The sequence below is a fragment of the Littorina saxatilis genome, linkage group LG7, assembly GCF_037325665.1.
Source record: "Littorina saxatilis isolate snail1 linkage group LG7, US_GU_Lsax_2.0, whole genome shotgun sequence".
Lineage (NCBI taxonomy): Eukaryota > Metazoa > Mollusca > Gastropoda > Littorinimorpha > Littorinidae > Littorina > Littorina saxatilis.
The window spans coordinates 34,695,059-34,710,058 of NC_090251.1; the positions used below are offsets into that span (position 1 = coordinate 34,695,059).

Genomic DNA, 15,000 nt, shown 5'->3' on the forward strand with positions numbered 1-15,000 from the left:
AATACCGAAGTCCGGGCTTCGTCGAACAATACTTGACCAAAATTTCAACCAATTTGGTTGAAAAATGAGGGCGTGACAGTGCCGCCTCAACTTTCACGAAAAGCCGGATATGACGTCATCAAAGACATTTATCAAAAAAATGAAAAAAACGTATGGGGATATCATACCCAGGAACTTTCATGTCAAATTTCATAAAGATCGGTCCAGTAGTTTGGTCTGAATCGCTCTACACGCACGCACACACACACACACATACACACACACATACACCACGACCCTCGTCTCGATTCCCCCTCGATGTTAAAACATTTAGTCATAACTTGACTAAATGTAAAAAGAGGGATGATCTGACTCGAACGATTACCGTGGGATACCTTTCGTATCAGGGTTGTTCTTCAGAGCTGGATACCATTTTGTGACATGCATTGTCAGTCCTTTAAATTATTATAACGTATTTTGAATGGCAACTAGAACGTAGTATCTTTATTCCCCCCCCCCAGTATTACTCCAGTTAGATAATGATACAGAAATGCAAAAAAACAAACCATGACATATATTTGTGTCTTCTTTAAAAAAAAATATTTTTTAGTGTTCGAATCCATATGTCACAACATTTGGTTTCCCTGTTACGAAGCTGACTTACTTTGAAATCCTTGTAATTTACTGAACTTAGACAAACAAACTGTGCAACTATTTCTAATTCTTTCTCTGCAAGCCAAGGATAAAAATGGAACCAGTGTTTATTAAGGAAGTAAATGCGTATGGGTAAAATGTCTCAGTTCAGTAAAGAAAAGTCAACTTCGTAACATGGTTTCCCCTGGTACCCAGCTCTGAAGAATGACCCATGAGCTCGTGTTCCTCCTGGACTCTAGAAATGAGTTGAAATGAAAGAAAAACTAAAGCCTAGGTCCCACTATCACGAATATGTTGGCGAACCACAACGAGTTACCGCGATTTAGCCACAACGATGTTTGCCACGAATGATAGCGAAAAATCGGCCGAACAAGAACGAAGTAATACGAACCACAACGACCTCGGCGATTTTTTCCACGAATCCCGAATCGTTGTAGTTCGCCGTCAACATTCGTCACAGTCGGACCTGGGCTTCCATCGCTTCTTGGTCCTTTTAGCCACTCGGGAGGAATCAAGATAATCCGTTTAACCCCCCGACATCTTGAGAGACCCATTCCGGCATCGTTTTCCATTTGATTTGATTTGATGCTGATTTGATGTGCTGGAAGGGACAGGAGGTCAAGCTCTAAGGTGTATGTCGATGTCTTCTATTGGGGGCGGGGGTTAAAACGCTATAAAACGTCTGCGCATGTATTGCTTGACAATTATATACAGTCAGAGAAAACGGAGAGTTAAGAGGATAGGTATCTTCTGTCCAATCCAATGCCTTTATTCCCATGTAACTCATTCAACCAGCTGTCACAGACCTACCCATAATATACTATGGATAAGGCCAACAAACGCAAATTCCATGTTTTCGATTTCCCGACCGAACTTAGTTTGGTCTCCAAACCTTCAAACTTTTTTTCTTCACCCTTTTTTTCTCCACCCTTCGAATTGTGTATCTGTAATAAGAAATGACAAAACTCGATTTTGCAGACATTAAAAATAAACGTTACCCTTCTCCATTATCCAGATGACAAAGGTCGCGCCATTTCTGGCCAGTAAAAAGCCACATGCGCCTGTGTTAACGCCTGTACACACACACACACACACACACACACTCACACACACACACACACACACACACACACACACTATCCTCCATCTCCTCCAACCCTTAGACAGACAGACAGACAGACAGACAGACACACAGGCACACAGACAAACAAACAGACAGGCAGACAGACAGACAGAGAGAGTGAGAGAGAGATACAGACAGACAGACAGACAGACAGACAGACAGACAGACGGACAGACAGACATATATCAATCAATCAATATCAATATGAGGCTTATATTGCGCGTATTCCGTGGGTACAGTTCTAAGCGCTGGGATTTATTTTTAATTTTTTAATTTTTATTTTATTTTTTTATTTTATGCAATTTATATCGCGCACATATTCAAGGCGCAGGGATTTATTTATGCTGTGTGAGATGGAATTTTTTTTACACAATACATCACGCATTCACATCGGCCAGCAGATCGCAGCCATTTCGGCGCATATCCTACTTTTCACGGCCTATTATTCCAAGTCACACGGGTATTTTGGTGGACATTTTTATCTATGCCTATACAATTTTGCCAGGAAAGACCCTTTTGTCAATCGTGGGATCTTTAACGTGCACACCCCAATGTAGTGCACACATATACACACGACACACACACACACACACACACACACACACACACACACGCGCGCGCGCACACACACGTACACGCACACACACACACACACACAGCACAAACACCTCCCCCACACACACTACCTCCACTCCCATCACCCACCCCAACTCCATGCAACACACACAGTTTTCGCAGTCGTGTGTTGATCACAACTGAACTCATCCTAGTTTTCCCGTTTGCATTTATTTTGTTCTTGTTTAAAATCCAACCATTATCACTTGCACAATACAATACTGAGATTACATACTTTTTGTTGTTGCGAGGATGTGAATAATTTGGCATATTATTTGCTAATGGCCTCAGCTGATAGAGATAATGTAAACAATATTCCTTAGATAAGCCTGGACGAAAGTACCAAACAGTAAATGCACAGGGAAGCACAATGAGGTCTGAGATTTGCACTTTTTTACACCCCCGGTATAGGGGTGTGTATAGGTTTCGCTCGATGTGTTTGTTTGTTTGTTTGTTTGTTTGTGTTCGCATATATATCTCAAGAATGAACGGACCGATCGTCACCAAACTTGGTGAACAGGTTCTATACATTCCTGAGACGGTCCTTACAAAAATTGGGACCAGTCAAACACACGGTTAGCTAGGGAGTTATTGGTGGATTAAGATTATACAAGGACTTATAGAGGGACATCTTCATGGTCAAAGGGAAATAACCATTCTCACTCAGTCACTGCCACCAACTGAGAAGGTTATTTCCCTTTGACGGGGGTGTTTTTCCTACCTCGTAGGAATTTCTTGTTTATTGAGGAATTCAGAGATAAAAACAAAATTTTCGTTGTTGTTGGTGGTGAAAGTGAAGATGGTGATGGTGGAGGTTGTGGTGGTGATAGTGTTTGTACTAACTGTTAATTTATTTATATATTTTTTAAATATTTTTGTTATTGTTATTATTTGATCTTTTATTGAGTCTTCTCTCAACGCGTTATGTTTGTTGTTACTTTTCTGTCTGTCATTATTTATTCAAATGATTCCTTTTTTCAACCAATGTTTTTATTTATTTATTGTTCTCTCCCGCTCTCTGCCCTTTATGGAGGAGGAGCAGGAGGGAGGGAGGGAAAGCAACATTTTGTCAACGTTTTCAGTCTCGGTATTTGGACGTTTTGGGAGTTCTTTACCGTCTGTAAATTCGAAACAGATACACTGCTCACGTTCCAAAATTCAAGTATAAAAAACAAACAAGAATGGTTAAGTATATGGAACGTTTAAATACACACAAAACGGAACATTCGCAAGATCTTCGACCTGTAGGTTTTTAAAGTGGGCAAACAGGATACACAAAAGACGAAAGTCGATGGTAACTGGTTCTGTGACTTACCCCTGAATTGTTGCCGCTTGCAAAATGCACGGAGCAAAATGAACTGTAAGAATGCCAAACATCAAAACATGTCTCCGTTTTAAGTTAAGTTTTCGTAACTAATTGTTTGTCTGTGCACTTAAAACACCGTTGGGTTGATATATAGAGAATACTACATGGCTTGCTGTGTCGTACCAGATTTACACGAGTTGTTTTTTTAAAATATTGAACTGCGAGCGAAAGCGAGCTGTTCACTATTTGAAAAAGCAACGAGTGTAAATCTGGTACGAGACAGCAAGCCATGTAGTATTCTGTTTATCCTACATAATGTACTTACGTGTATTTTACTGAAAATGTCCTGCAATCGAGGCAGCTAAATTGAAGACGCTTGTTTTGGAACCTCGATCTCTTCTAAAGCCTCGTGCATTCTATTACGTCAAAGCAAAGAAACGTCACTCTGAAAGTGTGGCGTGACGTGTTAGTTCTAAAGATTCATCGAGGGTAATTAGCGAGCGCAATTTTTTTTCTTCTATAATGACGTTTGTCTCGGTGACTTTGGTATCATAAGCAGTGGAAAAGCAGGTCCCTGCCAGACTTGCTTGACATGACCTCATTTATATGATATACACATGTGTGATTTAAATGATTATTATCTCACGAGTATCTCTCTCACGTATGTAGGAAAAATGTGTGATTGTAACGTATTTGTGTCAATAACAAACGTTCCAACAACTTACCTTTCTTGTTTTTATTATTATGTCTCCGTTTTGTCTGCCTCACTTGCTTGCTTTTATTTTTCTCTCCTGTTGTTAGAGCTAACCTTGTTTTTCTTCATATTATGTTCTTACATTCGCTTTTTCTGCTTTCGTTTTACCTTCCCTTTTCTCGACACGACCAACAATAAAATAATTGCAGGAAATGTGCAACTGTTCCGTGTTAAGGCCAGATATACCCATGACCGTCTCTGAACCCTAAGTAAGTAATTGCTAGCAAAGTAAAGAGCTTTTATGGACTCTTAATGTCTAATAGACTTGCGTTGAAGAGTGTTTAATGCCGTCTTCACGCGCGCGGAGTCAACAACTGTTCTTCACTTTCCAGTTTGATCAGGCCAAAAAATAAAATAGGTCTGTTTACGGTAACATAGGCCAAAAAAATAGGGTCGGTAGGTCGGGATTTTTTTTCTTTTTTTTTCTTCCAAAAAACCATATTTGTGACCCTCCACTACGAAATGAGTCGCATGTCACCTCGCGCGGTTCTGCGCTAGGCTTAAATAAAAGTCCGGGGAGTGTCTTGGAATAGTGTGAGGGTCACCTTAGTCACAGGCATATAACTCAAACAGTTTTCGCTCTTTTCTAAAACGGTTTTCACCACTGGATAGAGCATAAAAAACTCTTTAGAAAAATGTAAAAATATGAAAATCATGCAAAGGTGACATGCGACTCATTTCGTGGTGGAGGGTCACATTTTTACGTTATTTGTTGTTGTTTTTTTTGGTTTTTTTTCTCACAAATGCCAAAAAAAAGTCTAGGGTCGCGCGAAAAAAATAGGGTCGGTCGGGTTACCGTAAACAGACTATTTTTTTTTTGCCTCAGGTAATCGTTGCTTGAAAAACGTTCGCATCAGAAAAAACTAACATTTTTGCTTTCTGTTTGGCGTTTTTGTTTATAATGAGGAAGATGAAATAGAAGAAGAACTTTGTCTGTCGTTTTTTCCCCTGTGATTCGTTGGCTGAATTAAATGTCATTTAAATTTTAACAATCTACTCGTCGAAAGGTCTGTCATTTAAAATGACAGAACTTTCGATGGGTTGATTGTTAAAATATGATATTTGATGATTACTCCTACTATGTTTTTTTGTCTGTCTCACTTTTCTGACACACCATAATCTGTTTGAAAGTGTCTCTGTCTGTCTGCCTCTGTTTTCCAAATATCTATGTCTGCCTCCATCTCCCGTTCGTTACCTCATTGTCTATCTGTCTGTGTGTCTGTCTGTGTGTCTGTCTGTGTGTCTGTCTGTGTGTCTGTCTGTGTGTCTGTCTGTGTGTCTGTCTGTGTGTCTGTCTGTGTGTCTGTCTGTGTGTCTGTCTGTGTGTCTGTCTGTGTGTCTGTCTGTGTGTCTACACATTATATTGTATTTCAGAGTTTGTGTTTCAGATGTAGTAAGGACAGGTTGTACGATTAGGCTGTGCCTAAAACCTATATTCTTTTGTATTCTCTCACTCTCCCATCTGTCACTCTCTCTGTCTCTGTCAGTCACTCTCTCTGTCTCTGTCACTCACTCTCTCTCTCACTCTCCCATCTCTCTCTCTCTCTCTCTTTCTCTGTCTCCCTCTTTCTCTCTCTCTCTCTCTCTCACTCTCCCATCTGTCACTCTCTCTGTCTCTGTCACGCTCTCTCTCTCACTCTCCCATCTCTCTCTCTCTCTCACTCTCCCATCTGTCACTCTCTCTGTCTCTGTCAGTCACTCTCTCTGTCTCTGTCACTCACTCTCTCTGTCTCTGTCACTCCCTCTCTCTCTCTCTCTCTCTCTCTCTCTCTCTCTCTCTCTCTCTCTCTCGTTGAGCCAATTACGTATGCGTACAACTTATTTATTGACCGAAATGTGTTTCCAGAAATATTTAAAACCGCAAAACAAACACTGTACAAAAGGAAGACGTGGAACTTGCGAAGAAAATGCGAAAAAGTGTTTGTGGGTTATCGTCCCTAGTCACATGCTGGCGGCGAAAACAAAATGGCGGATCGCGTAGGTACCGATCGCGTGCGTGGTGGTGGTAAATTGTGCTCGGCTTTTTGTTGCAAGAACGCCCGTTGCAAACAGAGCTGCTTCGGGAAAACTTTCCACAAGTTCCCTAAAGAAGAAAAAAGGTGGGTTGTGCAGTGATTATTTCATCAGGTTTACCTTCTTCAGAATGAGAATGAATGCAATGGCTCGAGTCAACTCACTCAGTAGACTACAGCGTCAGCGAGTACTTAGTACTTACGACTGTGAGTGTGAGTCAGCAGTCAGTACAAAACAACAGTTTACACTTGATGACAAACTACCCGTGGGCATATTTGCCGAAACCTTTATCAAACCTTGCTTACGGGAAAACTACAGTACAAAGGTACATCACTCATCCGTTTTGCGTTCCGGCAGAGCGTTAGATTTAGACTGAAGATCTGATTTAGCTTTTTTTGTCTTTCCTTGTTGCTTAGTTTAACAATAACATTGTTGTTTTTATTGTCAAACTAGGTGCAGAATATGGATGCAATTCACAAGGCGAGAGGACTTTGAAAAGCTGCAGCCAGCTGATGTTCAAGGTCTCAAGCTTTGTACTGATCACTTTGAGGCCAACCAGTAAAACAATCCTGCAGAGAGGATCACTTGTGTGGAATGCTGTCCCGACATTGTTTGCAGTGCCCAATCCACCACCGAAGGTTATTTATTTATTGGTTTTAGGTTTTTGCAAATCAAAGAAGCACACTCATAAATACAGGTTGAGTAATGACAAGTTTGAGGCTGATGTAAGAATTGAAAAAAAACAGCATTGTTCCCATCAAATAATGCCTGTTTGCATTTAGCGCAAAATAATGATAAGGCCAACAAAAAAACGTTACTTATTTTGGATTGACGTCTTGATTATGATGATATGATGAACTTATTTTGCCAAAAAACAGCCCCAAATGGCAAAAACAGTATAGGGTCGGCGTCAACAACAAAAAAGTTGTATGTTTCTGGTCACCTGACCCTACCTATGTTTTCCCGATGACCCTAGACTTTTGTTTTTGCATTTTCAAAAATAAAAGGAGTATTCGAAAATCACTTGTTTTCCTGTTTTTCAACAAAATAAGTTAAAAAGATGGTTTACAAAAAAAAGTTTAGAAAAAAAATCTCCACCTTTAGTCATGTTAGGCCACACAAAAAGTCTGTTAAAGGTAACATAGGCCCCCCCAAAATAGCGTCGGTAGGTCGGCTTTTTATTTTTGTATTTTAGCCATCTGAATATTTTAATTTTATTTTTTAATGCCCCAAAAAAGTCTAGGGCCGGTGGGAAAAAAATAGGGTCGGTCCGGATATCGTAAACAGATTATTTTTTGTTTTGCCTTACCAGAAACATACACTTTTTTGTGTGGCCTAAGACCAATGCCATGAAATTGGGAGAATTGTTTCATTGGGACTGGGTGTTGGTTGTGAGTTTGTCAGTTAAAGAGCTGTGCATTTGCAGGTTGCTAGTGGGAGGAAGCCACCATCGCAAAGGGTAGCTACAAATGAAGCCAGCACCGACCTGTCGCCTGATGCACAAATTGTTCAACCAGGTAAGAGATTTTTAACCATGAAGAACACCCTGACATCAAAAAATGTTTAAACCCATCCATTACATAGTTGATAATTGCTGTATAGGGTGACGGGCGCTGTGGCGGGGTGGTAAGACGTCGGTCTATTAACTCGGAAGGTCGAGGGTTCGAATCCCGGTCGCGGCCGCCTGGTGGGTTAAGTGTGGAGATGTTTCCGATCTCCCAGGTCAACTTATGTGCAGACCTGCTAGTGACTTATCCCCCTTCATGTGTACACGCAAGCACAAGACCAAGTACGCACGAAAAAGATCCTGTAATCCATGTCAGAGTTCAGTGGGTTTTAGAAACACAAAAATACCCCGCATGCTTCCTCCGAAAGCGGCGTATGGCTGCCTAAATGGCGGGGTAAAAACGGTCATACACGTAAAATTCCACTTGTGCAAAAAAATGAGTGCGTGTGAAAGTTTCAGCCCACGAACGCAGAAGAAGAAGAAGAAGAAAGCTGTATAGGGCGGATGCATGGATGGATGAAATTGTACCTGTAGTTCCCACACGTAAAGATGTTATTTTATGTGTTTTGTGTGTGTGTTTTCTTTTTTAGATGACATTCAGGCGATCCTGGAGGACATAGGATGTAAAGCATCAAAGTCGTCATCCTCCCCATCCCCTCGTGAAGCGGAACTTCGGCAGAAGGTCAACAAACTGAGGAGCAAGGTTTTCCGATTAGAAAAGAAAACGATGGAACCCCGTGTAAAACGAACGAGTAAATTAGCCAGGCCTCCCAAGAAAGACTTTGTAATAGAACAGTTGTCTCATATATTATCAGGCGAGGCGAGCTATTTTGCCATTTATGCCTGTTACATATTTACCGGTTATCTGCTGCTGTGTCCAATCCTGGCAGAGACGGGAACGCATGTTACCAAGGAGCCGAAGGAGAGTCAATGAGATGAGAGAATGTGATTAACAATTGCCAACTCTCTCCGTACAAAGAGGGTCCAAAGTTGTATCAAAATATAGATGGTCGGCAATTCAAAATAAAAAAAGACAATAGACAAAACATGTACTTCGGCTCATAGAGCCTTCTTTAATTTTTGACTCATTAAGTCCATGCTCCGAGAGTCCTTTTTTTAATTTTGAATTGCCTACCATCTATATTTTTATACATTTTCAAAAAGATTCAACAGTCACCTTCCGTTATTCTTGAACTTGGCTATCCCAGCCTTACCTCAACATTCGATATTCCTGTGATATTTTTGACGTAAAGTCAATTTTTACTGTAAAACTCTTCGGCAAGAGGATTGGTCCAAGCAAACAAATAATAAACTTGTTAAGATTTTTCCTGATATTTCCGATCAATTGCCTATGGTTTTATTTAGCTAAAAGATTCAAACGTCACACCTATGACTCATGGCTATTTTTAAGGGGGGAGTAGCATCCCTGGTGTGTTGTTTGTGATGTACCTTTTAGTCTGTTTACAGTAACATAGGCACACAAAAAGAGGGTCGGTAGGTCGGCTTTTTTTTAAATTTTTTTTTATAACCATCTTTTTAAATTATTTTGCAAAAAAAACAGGAACAAAATTGATTTTTTTTTTCTTTTTCTTTTTCTCCAAATGCCAAAAAAAAGTCTAGGGTCGGCGGGGGAAAAATAGGGTTGGTCGGGATACCGTAAACAGACTATTTTGCTTTGTTTTGCCTAAGCAATGACTAACAAACTTTCTTTAGGGTCTGACATTGTATATACTATACAATTTTTGGGGTATTAACTAAATACATGTATACAGTTTTTGATTCCTTTTATACTTTTTCACAAATTAGCTCCCCTCCCCCCCCTTTTCTTTTTGTAGTCTGCCCTGGGGGCGGGAGGTCTCCCAATTTCGGTTTCTAGGGTCACCTTATGCTTCCATATGAGCTGAGAACTTAATTTAAAATGGGCCTTGATTTTTTTTATTTGTATTTTGTAATTGTGCCTTTGTCCAGTCACATGATTTCACTTTGTACTTAAAAACTTGGCACTGTCATCATTTATTGCTATTTATTGTTCAGTTGTTCAGTATTTATTGCTATTGGGCATCAGTTGTTCAGTTGCCCTGTTTCGAATGAGCCATGCATGCATTATGGATGTGTTTAGCGAATTGGGATACCTAAAGCAATGTAAAAGAAACAATGTGAAGCAAACATATAGCACCAAATAAAATAACCGAATCAGAATGGAAACTTCTTCGGTGTGTGTGTGTGTGTGTGTGTGTGTGTGTGTGTGTGTGTGTGTGTGTGCTGTTTTAAATACCGAAAATGTGAAAATAAAGCAAGTCACAGCATGAGAAAGATCGACTGTACTAGTCATGACAAAGCAGGAGACAGCCTGGTCAGCATGTAGAAAAGGGCAATAACTCGTATTTAGCCATTCTCATTTCTAAGCATGCCCAATGAGGAAGTTATCCTTCTTCCCATTGTAGTTTCTTTGCGCAAAAGTAATTCCACTTCCCAAAACAAAAGACTTAACCGACATAAACAATTTTAGGCCAATTTCGCTATTGTCTGTTCTATCAAAACCATTAGAAAAACATGTACAAAAGTGCTTACTTCTGCACATGGAAAGCCGTGGTCTTTTCGCTCCATCTCAATCAGGATTTCGTTCTAAACATTCGTGTCACACAGCTCTCGTTAAACTTTGCGATACATGGCTCTCTGCCATTAACCATTCGGAAACAGTCGGCGCCGTCTTCCTTGATTTTAAGAAAGCGTTTGATATTGTTGATCACACAATTCTGTTAAAGAAATTATCTTGTTATTTAGGCGACGCATCCTACTTACCTTTTTTTCGTTCTTATTTAGCGAACAGAACGCAGTTTGTCTCCCTTAATGGTAACCGTTCTTCGATAGGACGGCTAATGCACGGCGTCCCACAAGGATCAGTTTTGGGCCCACTTTTATTTTGCATTTACATTAACGATCTACCACTCTATATATCAGACAAGACGGTTATTAATTTAATGACCTTTTTGCAGACGACTCGTCTCTTTACACGTCCGGTAAAAGTTTACAATCTGTTGAAACCTTTCTTCAAACGAGTTTGAACAACATATTTGATTGGTGTAAACAAAACTCAATGATTATACACCCAGGCAAAACTAAATGCATGGTGATCACAACACGACAGAAACACCAACTCGCTCCTCTGAATCTTCATCTCAGTTTAAATGAGTCACCCATTGAGCAAGTAACCAGCCATCGTGTTCTCGGGGTCACAATAGATGCTGAATTAAAGTGGCAGTCCCACCTCAACCGTGTTACCAAAACCTTATCTAAAAACTTGTTCCTTCTCTCCAAATTAAAGCATTACGCTGATACCTCAGCACTCAAGTTGTTTTAATTTTAGTCATATTTTACCGCATCTGAATTATGCATCTACACTTTGGGATGGTTGTAGCGATGTTCACTTAAAAAAAAGTAAATTCTCTTCACCGTCGCGCAGCTAAACTTATCATGCCGGGTCCGCAAACATCAACAGATCAAAAGCTTAGCAGCCTTAATTTTTTATCACTTAAAGATCAGTTATTATTTAATAAGGCGCTTTTAATGTTTAAGGTACAAATAAACGAGACCCCACAGTACATGCGATCATTATTTCAGAAAGCAACAGACAGATATGGCTCAAACAAATTAATTTCCCCGCTACCCTGTATTGATTTATATAAAACCAGTTTAGCGTTTTCGGGCTCATTAATTTGGAATTCGCTACCATGTGAGATAAAGGGGTCAAGCACGATTAAACACTTCAAATCGCAGCTTCGAAAATATCTGTTGTCACGAACAGTTACATTTTGAAGCTGTTTCTAGCAAGAATGCATTGCTATCACTAACCTCTATATATTTTGTTGATGATGATAATGATGTCGACGCTGATGATGATGAGGTTGTTGTTGTGTGTATGTGTGTGTGTGCGTGTGCGTGTGTGTGTACATGTGTGTGTGTGTGTGTGTCTGCGTGTGTATGTGTGTGTGCGTGCGTATATGTCTGTGTGTGGGTGTGCGCGCATATGTGTATATGTGTGTGTGTGTGTGTGTGTGTGTGTGTGTGTGTGTGTGTGTGTGTGTGTGTGTGTGTGTGTGTGTGTGTGTGTGTGTGTGTGTGTGAGTGTGTGTGTTGTATTGAGTGCGAACGTGATTGCAGGCATGCGGCGCGCGTGTGTGTGCGAGTCGACTTTTCTTTTCCTTTGTATTATATTGACATACATGTACATTTCAATGTTCTATATATTATGCATTATGTATTCGTATAGGTAATGTTGTAATTAGTAATACTGTATGATTGCGATTGACAATTTTCCTTTTATTGTCTTTATTTTTATGTCTTAGTTTAGCAGGGACAGATTGTAAGACTAGGCGTGAGCCTAAAATCTCCATCCTTGAGTAATAAAGTTCGTTCGTTCGTTCGTTCGTTCGTTCTCTCTCTCTATCTCAAACACCTCAATGGGCGAGTGCCGGATGAAACAAAGCATGCTTGCATTGGTTATTCTGTTGAACTCAATTACATTCTCTCTCTATCTGTGTCTATTTACATGTCTGTTTGTCTATCTATCTATTATGTCTGTCTGTCTGTCTGTCTGTCTGTCTGTCTGTCTGTCTGTTTCTCTCCCCTCCCTTTTCCTCCTCTTGTACCACCTCTCTCGCTCTCTTGTCTCGTCTCACGCATCCAAGCAAAAAATGCGGTATGCAATGCATGCGAAATGTAAGTTTCGATGTTTTTCGTTTTCTTCCGTGAGTTCTTCGTATACTTATAATTGTGCAACAGCTAGGCTGTACTCCCTGGAGTACGTTCCTTGAGTATCATTCGAGTGCAACTTTTATTTTAAATACTTTTTTTTAAAGTTTTTTTTTTGTCTTTCCATTTTTTTGTCTTTCTATTTTTTATTCTTTAATTATTTTTTGGTCTGGGTTCCTCTTATCCTTGTTCACATTACAACCTTCACGCCTCTCGAATGTAGGACGAAGGGAACAGACAAAATGAAACACATATTGCCCAGGCCCCATGTGTGCAGCGGAAAAAAAGGATTGCACCTTTCTGCTCATCCAATTAAATACCTTCTTTTTAAAAAAAAATCATTTTGTGTTTCCGTGTATGTGTTGAGAGGGGGTATGTGTGTGTGTGTGCGTACGTGCGTGTGTGTGTTTGTGGGTGTATGTGTATATATACATATATATATATATATATATATATGTGTGTGTGTGTGTGTGTGTGTGTGTGTGTGTGTGTGTGTGTGTGTGTGTGTGTGTGTCCATCTGCCTGCCTGCCTATCTTTCTATATGTCTGTCTGTGTGCCCGTGAGTCTTTCTGTTTGCCTAGCTTACCGCCTCTCTCCATGTGTGCCTGTCTGTGTGCATGTGGGTGCGCGCACGTCCTTGTGTACAAGTATGTAGTATGATTCCAACCTCCACGTCTTTGCCTAACGTCCGATATCAATTGGGAGAAGTCGATTCTGTGATGTCTACTTTACGAAGTTCACTGTATGAAGTTTTTTCACTTAATATTTGGTAAAACAAAAATTACTTTACGAAGTCTTCCCAAAGTCGACTACAGGCACAAGTAAGGAAGGAGGACGTAGTGTTGACGATTGATTTTTATTTCTTATTTTTTTTAATTTAGGTTCATAAGAACGACACGGGGGACTATTTCACAACAATCACGATCATAACGCAACATACGGACTGATTGGTTTGAAACGACTTTGCGCAATAGAAGGGCAAGGTATTTTCACAGAACAGCTGGGTCCCTCTCCCAGTAACCCCCGAAATCTGACGATCTTGAAATGTCTTCAATCTTTTTTTTTTATTTGTATTTTTTGTTTTTGTTTTAAAGATATCCCCTTTTTGGCTCACGTAAGTGTAGCCTATGCGATCGTAACTTTGTCTGTCTGTGCGTGCGTGCGTATGTGCGTATGTGCGTGCGTGCGTGCGTGTGTATGTCTGTGGTAGAAACTCTAACATTTGAAGACGTCACATTACATTGAGGTCACATTATGACGTAAGAGGGTTAGACGTCACGCGAAGGAAGTACTGAAAGTCTCGGTCATTATTATTTTGAGCGGGCCGAGACTAGTTGGCAGTCGTGTCCCTGTAAGTAGGCTACATGCAGACAGACAGATCTAGTGTCTCGCTTTCTTGCACAGTTTCACCTATGCTCTTTCTCTCTCTGTCTCTGTCTGTGTGTGTGTGTGTGTGTGTGTGTGTGTGTGTGTGTGTGTGTGTGTGTGTGTGTGTGTGTGTGTGTGTGTGTGTGTGTGTGTGTGTGTGTGTGTGTGTTACTGTTTGTCGATTTCTTACGTGAGCCTTGATGGCTTCGCCTCTTGTTGTAGCAGTCTTCCTTCCCATGCTTTCTCTTTTATTAATTTATCATTCTTTCTATCTCTTTCTTTCTCTCTTTCTTGTTCGTTCATTTCAGTCTGTCTTCCTCCCGTTTGTCTATTGCCTCCCCCTTTCTCTCCGTCTACTTATTGTCCCACTGATCATGTCTTTTTTTTTCTCCCTTTATTTCTCTCACTCCTTCGGGAAAAAAAAGCTTGACTCCTTAAACATACTGTCCATTTTGCACTATTGTGTTTGTTGTTATTTGTAGTTGATAAGAGTTTTAATTTTGAACTTGTCGTAACCTTTAGCACAGCTGCAGGTCTCACCACTTCTGCACCTTTTCTCCTGGCAAAATATCACCCTCAGTCGTAAGCTATTCGTACTGTTTTTGTAAAAAAAAAAGTTAGCCTTGTTTTATTTCTTCTCATTAAATGTCATGATCTTAAACACAATACGTCAGCATATCCCAATACTTCAAAGTTACATTTTGAACACAGCATGAGCACGACCTTTGTTAAAGATCAAAATATACACGGACCTTCTTTTTCTTTTTCTTTCTATTTCTCTTCCGCGTCACCGAGCGCAGTGATAATTTTAGGCATGAGATTGGCTTTTGACATGGGATGAGACCATCGCTCCATTTGGACACGTATCAAAAATCAAGCGCCAGACTACTTTCTCTGCATAGTGGGTTTTTATGACTTAGTTTCTAAA

General features: G+C 40.2%; 1 protein-coding gene and 1 long non-coding RNA gene across 2 annotated transcripts in view; both read left to right on the forward strand.

Annotated features, from left to right (window-relative positions):
• LOC138971275 (uncharacterized) overlaps positions 1-15,000 on the forward strand; it is a gene marked incomplete in the record, with an annotated part of 108,016 nt that overhangs the window by 7,874 nt on the left and 85,142 nt on the right.
• Positions 7,543-10,150, forward strand: LOC138971276 (uncharacterized). Its single transcript, XR_011457209.1, has 2 exons — positions 7,543-7,961; positions 8,542-10,150. It is a non-coding gene; the product is annotated as an uncharacterized lncRNA (long non-coding RNA).